Below are 13,167 nucleotides of genomic sequence, written 5' to 3' on the forward strand. Positions count from 1 at the left end.
ATTTGGCCATTCCAGATACAGACTTCACATCCAGATCCACTACTTCCCAGGATTGCTCAACAGTCCTACCTCCTCGTGTTCCATTGAACATGAGGTGAGTTACACACACCTACCACCTGACCAATCAATGGCAAGGGGATTAGGAACACCATCATTATTTTAAATAAATAAAGATTTCCCTCCCTGGGACTAACGTAAGGGTATGTACTCCAGAGTCATGTGAAAAAGAAGTTATTTTAAGCAAATCAAAACTCTGTCAATAGCATGTATCAAACTCAAGTTCATTGGGACACTAAGTTTTGAAATTATGCTTTGGACCTGTGAACAGGTCATTGCCTAATATGCCTAAGAATCAAGCTATAAAAGGGTCACTACCTAAGGTGAAGAATCCTGACCAAACTCATCACCATTGCTTCTGAATTCAGGGTATACATGTAGTGCCAGAATCACATTCCTACATTGTATGACACAAGTAGGGCAAGAATGTGTATGTCCTGAGCCTTATGCCATACACTAACTCTCAAAAAGTTTATTTTGGGGAATGCCTGAGTGGCTCAGTATGTTGAGCAGCTGACTCTTGAGTTTGGCTCAGGTCATGATCTCACAGTTTGTGGGTTCAAGCCCGACGTCAGTCTCTGCACTGGGAGAATTGAGCCTACTTGTGATTCTCTTTCTCCTTCTCTCTGCCCCTCCCCCACTTGCACTCTCTCTCTTTCGCAAAATAAATAAGTAAACATTTTAGGGGCACCTGGGTGGCTCAGTCAGTTGATCGTTTGACTTTTGATCTTGGCTCAGGTCATGATCTAAGTTTGTGAGATAGAGTCCCCCATCATTTGAAATTCTCTCTTTTTGTCTCTCTGCCTTCTCCTCTTAAAATAAACAAATAAGCTTTAAAAATAAATAAACACCTAAATACATACTTAAACAAACATTTTTAAAAATTAAATAAAAAGTTTGCTTTTCTACTATCATAAATTGTTAGTGATTTCTCTCAGTAATAAAGAGTGAGGACAAGGCTAGCCCTTTCAGTAAATTCTCTAAAGGAAAATAAAAAGTAAAAGGGTGATCTGTAAAATGCCTTACTGGGAATTCAATATGAAAATGCATTAATTTCAGCTTCAAACAACAGAGAAATACATTTCATAATACATGACTACATTCTTTTATCACTCAAGAGAATAGCAAAAATGGGGGAGGAGAGAAGTTTGGAAAAAAAGATGAGAAAGATGTAAGAAAAATTAAGGAACAATATTAATGAAAAATGCCATTATGCTTCATGAAATTAATTAAGTCTTCTATTGAATGTCACCCCAGAGCCACATAATCCCTGCTCAAAAAGACTAACCCAATTTGTGCCAATTAACCCGAAGCAAATCTAGCGTTTTTGTATATGTTTAACAGAAGCATACACAAAATGATACAACACATCAGGATTAGAGAGGAGTCATATAATTCTATCTTATTCAGTAAGCATTAAAACAGAAATAAAACGTTATCTATTCAGTTGTTGAGTGCATTCAAAATGTCATTAATACAGGTGCAGAGTATAAAGTTAGTGCCCATGATCTTGACTTTACTTTCCTGACATTCTATGAAAGCTCAGCACAGAGTGGAAAATGTTGATTTGGTTGGGGAGTTAGGATTTCTAGTTTTAAAAATCTCTCACTTATTACTTTTGTAACCCTGGGCAATTCACTGAAACTTTCCTAGGTTCTGTTTAGTTACCTAGAAAGTAACAACAATGAATATATTCCTGTAAACCTTCAAGAGTTGTGCTATTTTAGTAAGTACCACCCCAAGGTTAGACAAAAGAGCTGATCTGAATTATCACTGACATACTATACTGATCAAACATTTATAGTCTTGAAATAACTGCTTGTTCATTATAATACTATATACCTCATTCAGCATTTGGCAGCTCTAAAGCCTTATTCCTTTATTACCATTCAGTTGCTAGACATGGAGGACCGACTCCTGTACTCAAAGTAGTCAAGAAAGGGCTAATGTCACAGCTTTTCATTGCCCCCCCCCCTGCTTTATTGAGGTATGTTTAATTCTTTTATTTGTATTTCAGGGGTACAACATGATGTTTTGATATACATGTACATTGTAAAATGATCACCACAATCAAGCTAATAATACCCATATTTAACTTTTAACACATATTTAACTCTTTTTTTTTGGTGAGAACACCTAAAGTCTACTGTTCAGCAAATTTTAAATATAAAATACAGTATTTACAGTTACTGTGCTGTATATTATTTCACTTATTTACCCTGCAGTTCTGAAACTTTGTACCTATTGACCAACATCTCCCTCTCCCCAGTTCCCTATACCCTGGTCCCTGGCAACCACCAATCTACTCTCTGCATCTATAAATTTATGTATTTTATACATATATCAAAGATCATATAAATGTGTGAGCCTATTTCTGTGCTCTCTATTCTGTTCCATTGGTCTATATGTTTGTTTTTTATGCTAGAACCACACTGTAAATTTGCAGTATATTTTAAAATCAGGAAGTGCGATGCCTTCAGCTTTGTTCTTCTTGTTCAAGATTGCTTTAACTATTCCGTATCTTTTGTGGTTCCACATGAACTTTATGATTTTTTCTCTATTTCCATGAAAAATTCCACTGGAATTTTGACAGGGATTACATTGAACCTGTAGCTCAGTTGTGGTAGTGTAGACATTTTAACAATATTAATTATTCTGATCCATGAACATAGGATAGCTTTCCATTTATTTGTGTCTTCTTCAATATTTCATCAGTATTTTCTAGTTTTCAGTGTACAAAATTTTCACCTACCTGGTGAAATTTAATTGCAAGTATTTTACTCTTTTTGATGCTAGTATTAATGGTATTGTTTTCTTAATTTCTTTTTTGGGTAATTCATTATTAGTGTACAGAAATGCAAGTAATTTTTGTATGTTAGTTTTGTACGCTGCAACTTTACTAAATTTGTATATTACTTCTAACTTATAACTTCCCCCAGGGGAATCTATAGGGTTTTCTATATAAAATTGTGTCATCTATAGACAGAGACAACTTTACTTCTTCCTTTCTGATATGGATGCCTTCTATTTCTTTCTGCTTACCTAATTGTCCTGGCTAGGATTCCCAGTAGTATGTTGAGTAGAAATTGTGTGAGTGAGCATCCTTATCTTGTTCCTGATCTTAAAGGAAAAACTTTCAGCTATTCACCATTGAGTATGATGAGGTTAGCTGTGGGCTTGTGATATATAACCTTTATCATGTTGAGGTATATACCTTTTATAACTAATTTGTTGGAAGTTTTTATCATGAAATAATGTTTTATGTTTATTCATCTATTGAGATGATTATATGATTTTTAGCCTTCATTCTGTTAATATGGTGTATCACATTTAATAATTTGCCTATGTTGAGCCACCCTTGCATCCCAGAGAATAAATCCCACTTGAACATGGTGTATAATACTTTTAATATGCTTCCAAATTGAATTGTCCATAGCAGTTTCTTATGATCCTTTTTATTTCTGTGCTATCAGAAATAAAAGTTACAATGTCTCCATCTTTCATTTATAATTTTATTAACGAGTCTTCTCTCTTCTGTCTTAATATAGCTAAAGGTTTGTTAGTTTTATCTTTTTTTAAAAAAAAACAAATCCTGTCAATCTTTTATATTTGTTTTTCTCATCTCTATTTTATTTATTTCTGCTCTAAACTTTATTATTTTCTTCCTTTTGCCAATTTGGTTTGTTCTTCTTTTACAAGTTCCTTGAGGTATAAAATTAGGTTATTTGAGATCCTTTTTTTTTTTTTTTTTTTTTGTAATTTAGGCACTTTTTCCGCATCCTAAAAGTTTTGGTATGTTGTGTCTCCCCATTATTATTTGTCTCAAGACGGTTTTATATTTCTCTTTTGATTTATTCTGTGACCTGTTGGGTGTTCATTTTCATGTTGTTTAATATTTCCGTATATTTATGAATTTTCCAATTTTCTTCCTGTTATTGATTTCTAGTTTCATACAATTGTGGTCAGAAAAGATACTTGATTTGTGTCTCAATTTGTTAAGTCTTATTGTGTGACCCAATAAGTCTCAATTTGTTAAGACTTATTGTGTGACCCAATGTTTCATGGGTGCTTGTATAGAATATATATTTTGCTGCTGTTGATGGGAATGTTCTGTTTATGTCTGTAAGGTCTATTTGGTCTATAATTTTATTCAAGTTCACAGTTTCCTTAGTAAATTTCTATCTGGAAGATCTATCCATTGTTGAAAGTGAGGTATTATAGTCTCTACTATTATTGTATAGTTATCTACCTTTCCCTCTTCTGTTAATATTTGCTTTACGTATTTAGGTGCTCTGATGTTGAGTATATGTTTGTAGTTGTTATTAACTTTTTTATATAAACTTAAGGCAGTTCCTTTATTTTGAACAAGAAAATGGCATCAACAATTCTGAGTATCCCCCCAATGAATATGAGAGCTCACCCCTGACAGCACTCCCCACTCAGGGGAGAAGAGTGTCTTCTATCTGGCCAGTCCTGTAATCTACTATGACGCCTTCTTACAAGGCAGGCATGAGACAGACTGACATCTGCCTACAGTAGAAGGACCAGGTCTGGATGGATCATCTTAGTGCTTACATTCAGGGAGATGACTCTCATTTGGGTTAAAGTCCAATGCATATGTTAATACAGAACTGGTGACCACTGATCTTGAATGAGGTAAAATTAATGTGATTTGTCCACATTTCCACAGTTGCTTCCATGTAAAAATCCCTTTTATAATAAATCTCCTTTCCTTAAAACATACTGTGATCAAATAATCATGCAAAGAAAAGTTCACCTAGTCCCCCAATATAAAAGCAAGGAGAGAGGACAGGTTCTCTACTGTGATCATGTTCAGGAAATTCACAAAGGCAGAGGGTGAGCTAGGCCCTGGGAGCACCACTGCTCTGTGCTAAAACTTTCATGTGCTGCCCCTCCAGCCTCAAATTGGTCAACTAGCCAGTTGTATGCTGTCCACACTGGTTCTCCCACAATCAGACACAGGACCTTCACTTAGTTCTTTTCATCCAGTGTGGAGTGGTGATAAATCCCTACAGGAAGAGTTATCATGTCTCCTTTTTCCATGAAGATGTGGATCCACTTGTCCTCTTTGTCTCTCACATCAAAGTACTCACTGCCATCCAAGATGTAGCAGATCTCATCGTTGAGGTACAAATGCTCCTTGTAGAATATCTTCATCTTTTCTTCATTATTTGGTAATTTATCCTTGCATATGGTTATTATGTCTATCCAGTAGTAGTTTCTCTCTTTTTGAATATTTTGTTATTCTGGATAATTCTTATATATGTCAGCAACAAGCTTACAGTAAATAACTCCCAGCTGGCACAGCTGCTCCAGGTGTATGGGCAGGGGATGGCTTGGCGTGGTGGGGCCACATCAGGTTGTGGGCAGACTTGTCCATGTCCCAGGCCTGTACCATGGCCCTATTCGGGTGCAGGGAACACCTGCCTGTTCCGCTGCCCAGGCCATGGCCAGCTGATCCCACACAAGCAGCTGCAGGAGGTAGTGGAGAAAGGAGGAAGGGGGCCAGTATATATTTTTGATGATGAATTATTTTTCATTGTATGATGACTTCTTTGTCTCTTTGTGACAGTTTTGATTTAAAATCTAATTTGTCTGATAGAAGAGTGGCCATCCCTGTTCTCTCATGGTTTCCATTTTCATGGAATATTTTTTCCCATTCATTCACTTTCAGCCAATCTATGTCCTTAAAGCTATAATGAATCTTTTGTGGACAGCATATTATTTGACTTTTTTTCTTCTCACCCATTTATCCATTCTATGCCTTTTGATTAAGAAATTTAATCCTTTAACATTTGTGATAACATGAAAGCTTCTCTAAAATTACTCATCACATACCAGGAAACCCCAATAAGGCTATCATTGGATTTCTTAATAGAAAATTTGCAGGCCTGGAGAGGGTAGGGCAATATATTCAATGTGTTGATAGAAAGAAAAAAAAAAGAAAAAAGAAAACTATACCTGGCAAAGCTGTCCTACAAAATTGAAGAGGAAGCATAAGCACCGGAAGTTTATCATGACTACACCTGCTTTATAAGAAAAGCTAAAGGGGATTCCTCAAATCAAAATGAAAAGACAACAAGAAAACATATAAAACTCACTGTTAAGTAAGCATATAGTCAAATTCTGAATACTCTAACACTCCAAATGATTATAAATAAGTTTTAACTCTGCTTAAAGCCCAGGACATTCTGAAGTCATATTTCATTCATTATGTATTAAACTCATCACCACATTCTTACATCAACAATGTTTATACATACACTATTTTCTGGGATTTTCAAGATCAGACACTACAGCTGTTTTATTCACTACTGACATACATAGTACCATACCTGACACATATAGCTAGTCCGTAGCCAAAAAAAAAAAAAAAAAAAAAAAGGTTACACATGCCATTTAATAGTCTTAGTTGCGCCCAGAATGTGTTCCTTGGACCAACAGTATTGGCATTACTGGGACTTGTTTTTAAACTGAAGTCCATGAGTCCTACACAGACACATAAAATCAGAATACATAAGGGTTGGGACCAGGAATAAAATAATAAAATCTCTAGGTGATTTGTACACTGACTAAAGTTTGAGAAGACTTGGTCTAGGTAAAGTCTTTAAAAGGCAGGTAAAATATTTAGAACTTTTATTTTCAAACATTGGAAGTGTAATGCCATTTAAAGGGGACATTACAGTCAAATCAGATACAGTGGGTAGTTAGCACATGTGATGTAAAGATAAATTCTTCTGGATTTAGAGTCCATATCTCTTAATTTATTTTCATATTTCACAGAGTTAGGTGACCACTGTTGACATGTTAGTGGTATTAATGAGTGTGCCCTGGGTATACAACTATATACTAGAAACTTGGCATATAGCTGAGGTAAAATCCTTGCATGATAATATGTGAGTTATGACAAATAATGAGTGTGTCATAAAAATTCAAATAAAATTAATCTCTTCACAAGAAAAAAAACTCAGTAGTCAAGGAATATGATGACAGCTTGGGAGTGTTGCTAATATTGAGAAAAACCTTTTGGAAGAAAGCATATCCTGAATTATTCTTAAGTAGAATACTGATTATTACAAAGAAAAGAAAGCACTACGACTTAGTAAAAGTTTAAGAAAAAAAAAAAAAGAAAAGCATACATTTGGCAAGTTATAAAGCAGAAATATTGACCAGAAGGGAAAATAGACCTTGAAACACAGAGAAAAGTGACAGTAACAATAAAAAAAAAAATAAGCTAGAGATAGAGAGTCAATGGGGATATAGCCAGAGGTAGAAGAAAAGGACAAAAGGACCATTAATAAACCCATGTGCCAAACAGAGGCAATTAGTCAAAGACACGTAAACTCCTAAGTATATATCTTAGCCCCCTTGCATGGGGGCTTCCTAATTGCTTAGACACTCAATGAGGTGTATGTGGATTATTCACGTGTTTCCTGCCCACCCCTCTCTTGCTTGTAACTACAGACAAAAAGGAGAAGGATGAGAACTGTGTTTGGAACTCTATTCTAATGGCATTTTTGTCCTGGTGTGTAGGAAGTGTTAAAAATAATAAGTCTGCTTTTAAGATACCATTCCTTGGCTTTCTATGGGAGAAGTATCACCTCCAGGGTAAGATAACAATCTACTCAGAATTCAAAATCCTACCCAGGAGGGACACAGGATTGAAATCATGGTAATGTAACATGTTATTATAAGAATTGTCTTTTCTTTCCAAATTTCACAAGGAAGAGCACATTTTCAGACTTTTATTACTTTAATAAACATCACTACAAAAGCAGGTCATTGTTATTTTTTAATTAAAAACAATTTTTAGAACAATATCAAACCTTCAAGGTAAACCTACATAAGGAGAGAGAAACTGGTCAGTTTTAAACTGCTATAACCACACTATTGACTGACATCTTTACATGGACACATTTATGTGCATGTGAATTTTAGAAAAAGAAGCTCCCAGGCTGCACCAATTTTTAGTGCCAATCCACCAAGTAGCTACAATCATTGCTATTTTAATAACTGTATTCATTTCAAAGAAACCCAAGTAATGCAGCTTTCTGCAAAAGCCTTGAAACTGACTAAGCCCTTGGGGTATCAGCATTTCTAAAGGAAAGAGGTTCACAGTTTACCATGCTATTTATAAGCATATTGAAAGAGAAAGATTAAAAGCAGCATTGTAAGTGTCTCCCTGCATTTTATGCCTGCCAACTCTTTACTCATATCAGAAAAAAGAAAAAAAAGAAAAGAATGTAAACTAAGGGGATATAATCTACTCATACCTTGCTTAAACTAAGGCAGAAAAACCCAAAAGTTTCTGTGTTGCTCTAAGAGTATCGAATGGAGTCGGTCATTCTGCAAAAGCCCTCACATTTGTGGGGGCTGTCATATACTCATCTAGCTGACCACCTCCATGAAGCGCTCAGAGATCAATCCAGTTTTATACAAACTTCTTCCCTTCTCATATTATATTCTCAGATTATTCCCAGATTATATTCTCAAGTAGGATATATAAATCTTGATGTGGGTTGACATTCCCTGGCTAAATCATATAGTCTTGAAGAAGCTTCCCTTACAACCCACCTAGGATGCAATATAGTATCTTATGCACAGAAGGTTCTAAATATTTCAGTTTAAACCTGAGTCATCGTACTTAATGTATTTACCAGGGATTCCATATTTGTCACACAAGGATATTTGACTCACCCAGTATTGTAACCACATATAATTTGTTTAGGGGCTGAGTACTTTCATAATGGTTGCCATGGGTGATAAATCAGCAGAACTCAAAACTGACAGTTTGTATTCATTATAAAGTTTTCTAAAGTGGGAAAAAGTCCATGCTTTTTATATGCAACATTTCCAAAGAGGATCTTTGAGGGAAAATTCTTGCAAGTATGGGGAGAAATGAGAAAAAGACAACATTTGTAAAATTGACATTTTTTATTCTATCCTTCCATAGCTGGGGATTTACTTTGGGATTCAGTGGGTCATGGGTACATTGGTCATGATTGCCAAGCCCCAAAATCTGGAAGCTGTCTGCTGAGGCCGTATTTGTAATCAGGATTGTTGAAAAAATCGGGAATAGTAGCCAAAGACAGGAGCCTTCTTATACCTCCCTCATTTAGGCTTGGAACAATTTATGTTCGGGATCCAAGATTTCAACCTGGCCAAAGAGAGTTCAGAGAAAAAAATAATTTCTGCTCTTCTGAAGGGGAAGTCTGCATACCACCTTCAAGTGGTTATCTTGCAGCATAATTACTGTGAACATAGCCAGTTCTGTAGAAAATTTCACTACGTTTCTGAGGATATCCAGTTTTTCTTGGAAAGTTTTACAACTCTAACAACAGTTGCTAGTCTGTAGCGGGCTATGGCTCTTAAAAAGCATGAAGCAACCCTTGTTGGTGATCATTTCTAAAAACAATGTCACACTCTGCACCCAGGTACCACATGAGAATTCCTCCAGCGTGTAAAGGTTTGAACACGTTTTGTCCCACACGTCTGGAGTGTTTCTCAAAATATTAAGTTTACCTCTTCAACATTCCCAAACAAATGCCTTAGCGTATAGCCAAGATAATCACAAGGTTTAACTTTTCAGGCAGGGGAAAGATAACACAGTATGGAAGATTGGACAAAGATCAAGATTGGGTACCAATCTGCTTGGTTTCTAATCTCATCTGTGAAATAATCTTGGGAGTACATATCTTTAGCTCTCTGGAATTCAGCTAAATAATTTCTATAGTCTTGTCCAGCTTTATTCTACAACATGAGGAGCTTGGAAATATCTCTATTCTTTCTTGACCATTTCCATGATAACATTACATGGTTAATAAATGTATATGATAGATATTCTCTCTTTCTTTCATCTGCATAACATGCTGTTGTTGCAGCCAGATATAAACTGAGGCATTTACAAAGCCTGTATTAATCAGGGTTCTTCTGGCTGGAAGTAATAAAATATCACTTGAATTCATTTGAAAAGAAAACAAAATTTTTTATACATATTAGCTGAATAAAAGTTGGAAAATCATATAGGCCCATCTTGCACATTCAAAGAAATAAGGTCTGTAATTCAAATTTAGTTATTGATAAAAGATAATTAAAATCTTCACTGAAGTCTCTCAAACAAATTCAAAGAGACGGATTTGTAATTCACAGAAGTATTTCAGAAAATTCTCCACTTCTCAAATCCTCAACAACTCTCACATTCTGGGGCCAACTTGCTGTCCCTCTTTCAACTGCCCCTGAGGCCACTCCTAATCAAACAGTACCCCAAGCTTCCCCGCCCCTGCCACGCAGATCATCTCCATTTCTCCCCTCCTCCCCTTTTGAAAATTCTACAGTCTTTTCTAGTGTAAAGTGAAGTGTAAAGTAAAGCTCTTTTCTTCCTAATGTTTCAGGTCTATCTACCAATCACTCAGAATCAGTAATACAAAGACAAGGGAACTTAGGTGGAAAACTTGAAATCAAGTTTAGAAAGTGAAGAAAAAGAAGAAAAAAGAGAGAGATGACCTCAACAGAGATATTAAAAAGGGGAAACTTTGAAAACTTTTACAATTTTACATATTCTACTATTTTCTGTACTTTAACATACATGGGGAAAGGGACAGCAGGCTCCTGACAATCTATATGAAAAGAAAATAGCTGTCCTCTAGAATGTACTAGAAACAGTAGAATGGATATTTTCAAGGGTATCTTTTTTCAGTCTCTGCTTTTTCTGTGTGTGCATGTTTCTTTCTTCTCTCCTGCTCTAGAAACTGTTCTTGACTGCATTTTTGCCTTTATATGGGAAAAAGCATATTTCCACTGAGTTTCCATTTAATATGTTATATATTCAGCTGCCAAGAGAATAAATCAACTCTTTGTAATTGGAAGGGAATCTGATTCAGTATAGATCTCAGGTCCATTTCACATCTAATTAAAAATGGCCAAGGTGACTGGTTCATATTTTCCCAAATACACCTTGAAATGCAAACACACAGGATTTCTTAAAATGCAGTGGAGGCTATGGTCTGAGAAGACAATGCAACTGGTCACTTACAAGGCCAATCATAAATTTCAAGTCCGGGTGTAAGAGTAAACTTTTGGATTCTTTAGACAGGCTTAGAGTACCATTTGTCTCCTTTTAATTGTTATTTTAGTTGTATTTCATGTATCTCAGTTTCAATGATGCATCCCTTATTGTAGGGTGAGCTATTTGAAAATAGATTTCTAGAGGAGCACCTGGGTCCCTCAATCGGTTAAGCATCTGACTTCAGCTCAGGTCATGACCTTGAGGTTTGTGAGTTTGAGCCCTGTGTTGGGCTCTGTGCTGATAGCTCTGAGCCTGGATATTTGGATCCTGTGTTTCCCTCTCTCTCTGCCCCTCCCCCTCTTGTGCTCTCCCTCTCTCTCAAAATAAACTTTAAAAATTTTTTAATAAAAAATGTTTTCAAATACATTTCTAGAGATAAAATGTTTTCTTCATTATTCATTGTATATCTTCACACAACATTGTTACATGTATTAGTTTTCCTGATGAAACACTGATTTTTATTTTTATCCAGAATCTTGCTTTCAGATTAGTAAGATATTTAAACGTTTCAATATATTCACTATAGATGATACAACTAAGAGACTTATCCAAGACCACACAGCTGGTAAGAGAAAAATGCAGTAATTCTAAATCTTTACTTTTCATTTAGTTTCACCCGTGGACCTATGCAGTATCAGTAAACCTGTTTTGTACATTGGAGGAAGAGTTAATTTAGGATTGGCTAAGTTAGAGTATGCAATCTTCGAAGAAAGATAAAGGTAGAACCAACAGCTTTGGAATTTAAAACAGGTTAATATGCTTAGTTACATACAAAGTTATATGACCCAGGAAATTTATAAAACTCTGAATTTTCTTTGTGTCCTAATACCTACAGTAATAGTGAATTCTACCATAGCTGTAACTGTACATAAGAAGTTTTAAAATGACCTTCAATCAAATACCTACATTTCAGGCATACAGAAAGAATACATTTAGAATGTAAAAATGGGGGCACCTGGGTGTCTCAGTCAGGTAAGCGTCCAACCCTTGATTTCAGCGCAGGTTGTGATCTCACAATTTGCAAGATCGAGTCCCGCCCCAGGCTTGTGCTGACAGCACAGAGCTGTGGGATCATGTCAGGGTCACCAGTTGTGGGTTTGGCTTCCAGCTTTGTCCAGCAAAGCCGAGGATGGCAGAAAGGATTACTCAACACTTCACAAGAGAGGAGAGGGGGAGGCCAAGGGAAATCTCTCCGAGCTACTCTCAAGCTCCTGCATGTATTAGGCATACATATAGGGAAAACATTGCACAATGTGTCAGTGGCTATATGCCAGTAAGATTGTATAGAAAGCATGCAAACAAACAAGGCATTCCCACAGCTACAAAAGAACAGATGCAGAAAGCAGAACAAGACATTCCATAGATAACATGGTCTAAAGGAATTCATGAGCACAGGCAGGATCCAATCCCTATACACGCATTAACTAGATACTGGTCTGCTGTTTTCAGCAGGGCCAGAAAGTAGTGTAATGCGTTCCCTATAATCTCCTTAACCAGGACATAGCTATTTGATTTCCCACAGGAAGGCTGCTTGGGATTCTCTCTCTCCCTCTCTCTCTGCCCCTCCCCTGCTCCTGTGTATGTTCTAAAAATAAATAAACATTAAAAAAAAAGAATATAAAACTGGATTTAAACTTTCCTTAGATCCACATAGATTTTGCATTCCACTATTTTTACATCAATAAAGAAAGGAAAAAGATCATCTACCTCATTTGATCATGATAAGGTTGGGAAGGAAGATGGGCAAAGATGGGGTCCAAAGAGTTAACTACACTGACTAGAGAGACCAGCAAAACCATGGCACAGAGTAAGCTGCAAAAGTTTTCTTGGTGATCGAGCTATGTAGAGCCTTGACTTCCTAAGGGCAGCAACAAAAAAGCTGGATTACAGAGAGATCCAGATCAAGGAAGTCTCCAGTCAAGGCCAAATTCACACAGATAAATGCACATTGGAACATAGGGGGTAGGTGCAATAGGAGTTAGGGCTAGTGGAACTAAGAGGCAAGTCAAAAATATTTATAAATG

At 36.2% G+C, this 13,167-nt stretch overlaps 1 pseudogene; it reads right to left on the minus strand.

Annotated features, from left to right (window-relative positions):
* Positions 1–4,919: 4,919 nt before the first annotated feature.
* LOC123380247 lies at positions 4,920–5,476 on the minus strand (annotated as a pseudogene).
* Positions 5,477–13,167: the final 7,691 nt, after the last annotated feature.

The sequence above is a fragment of the Felis catus genome, chromosome D1 (genome assembly GCF_018350175.1).
Source record: "Felis catus isolate Fca126 chromosome D1, F.catus_Fca126_mat1.0, whole genome shotgun sequence".
Taxonomy (NCBI): Eukaryota; Metazoa; Chordata; class Mammalia; order Carnivora; family Felidae; genus Felis; species Felis catus.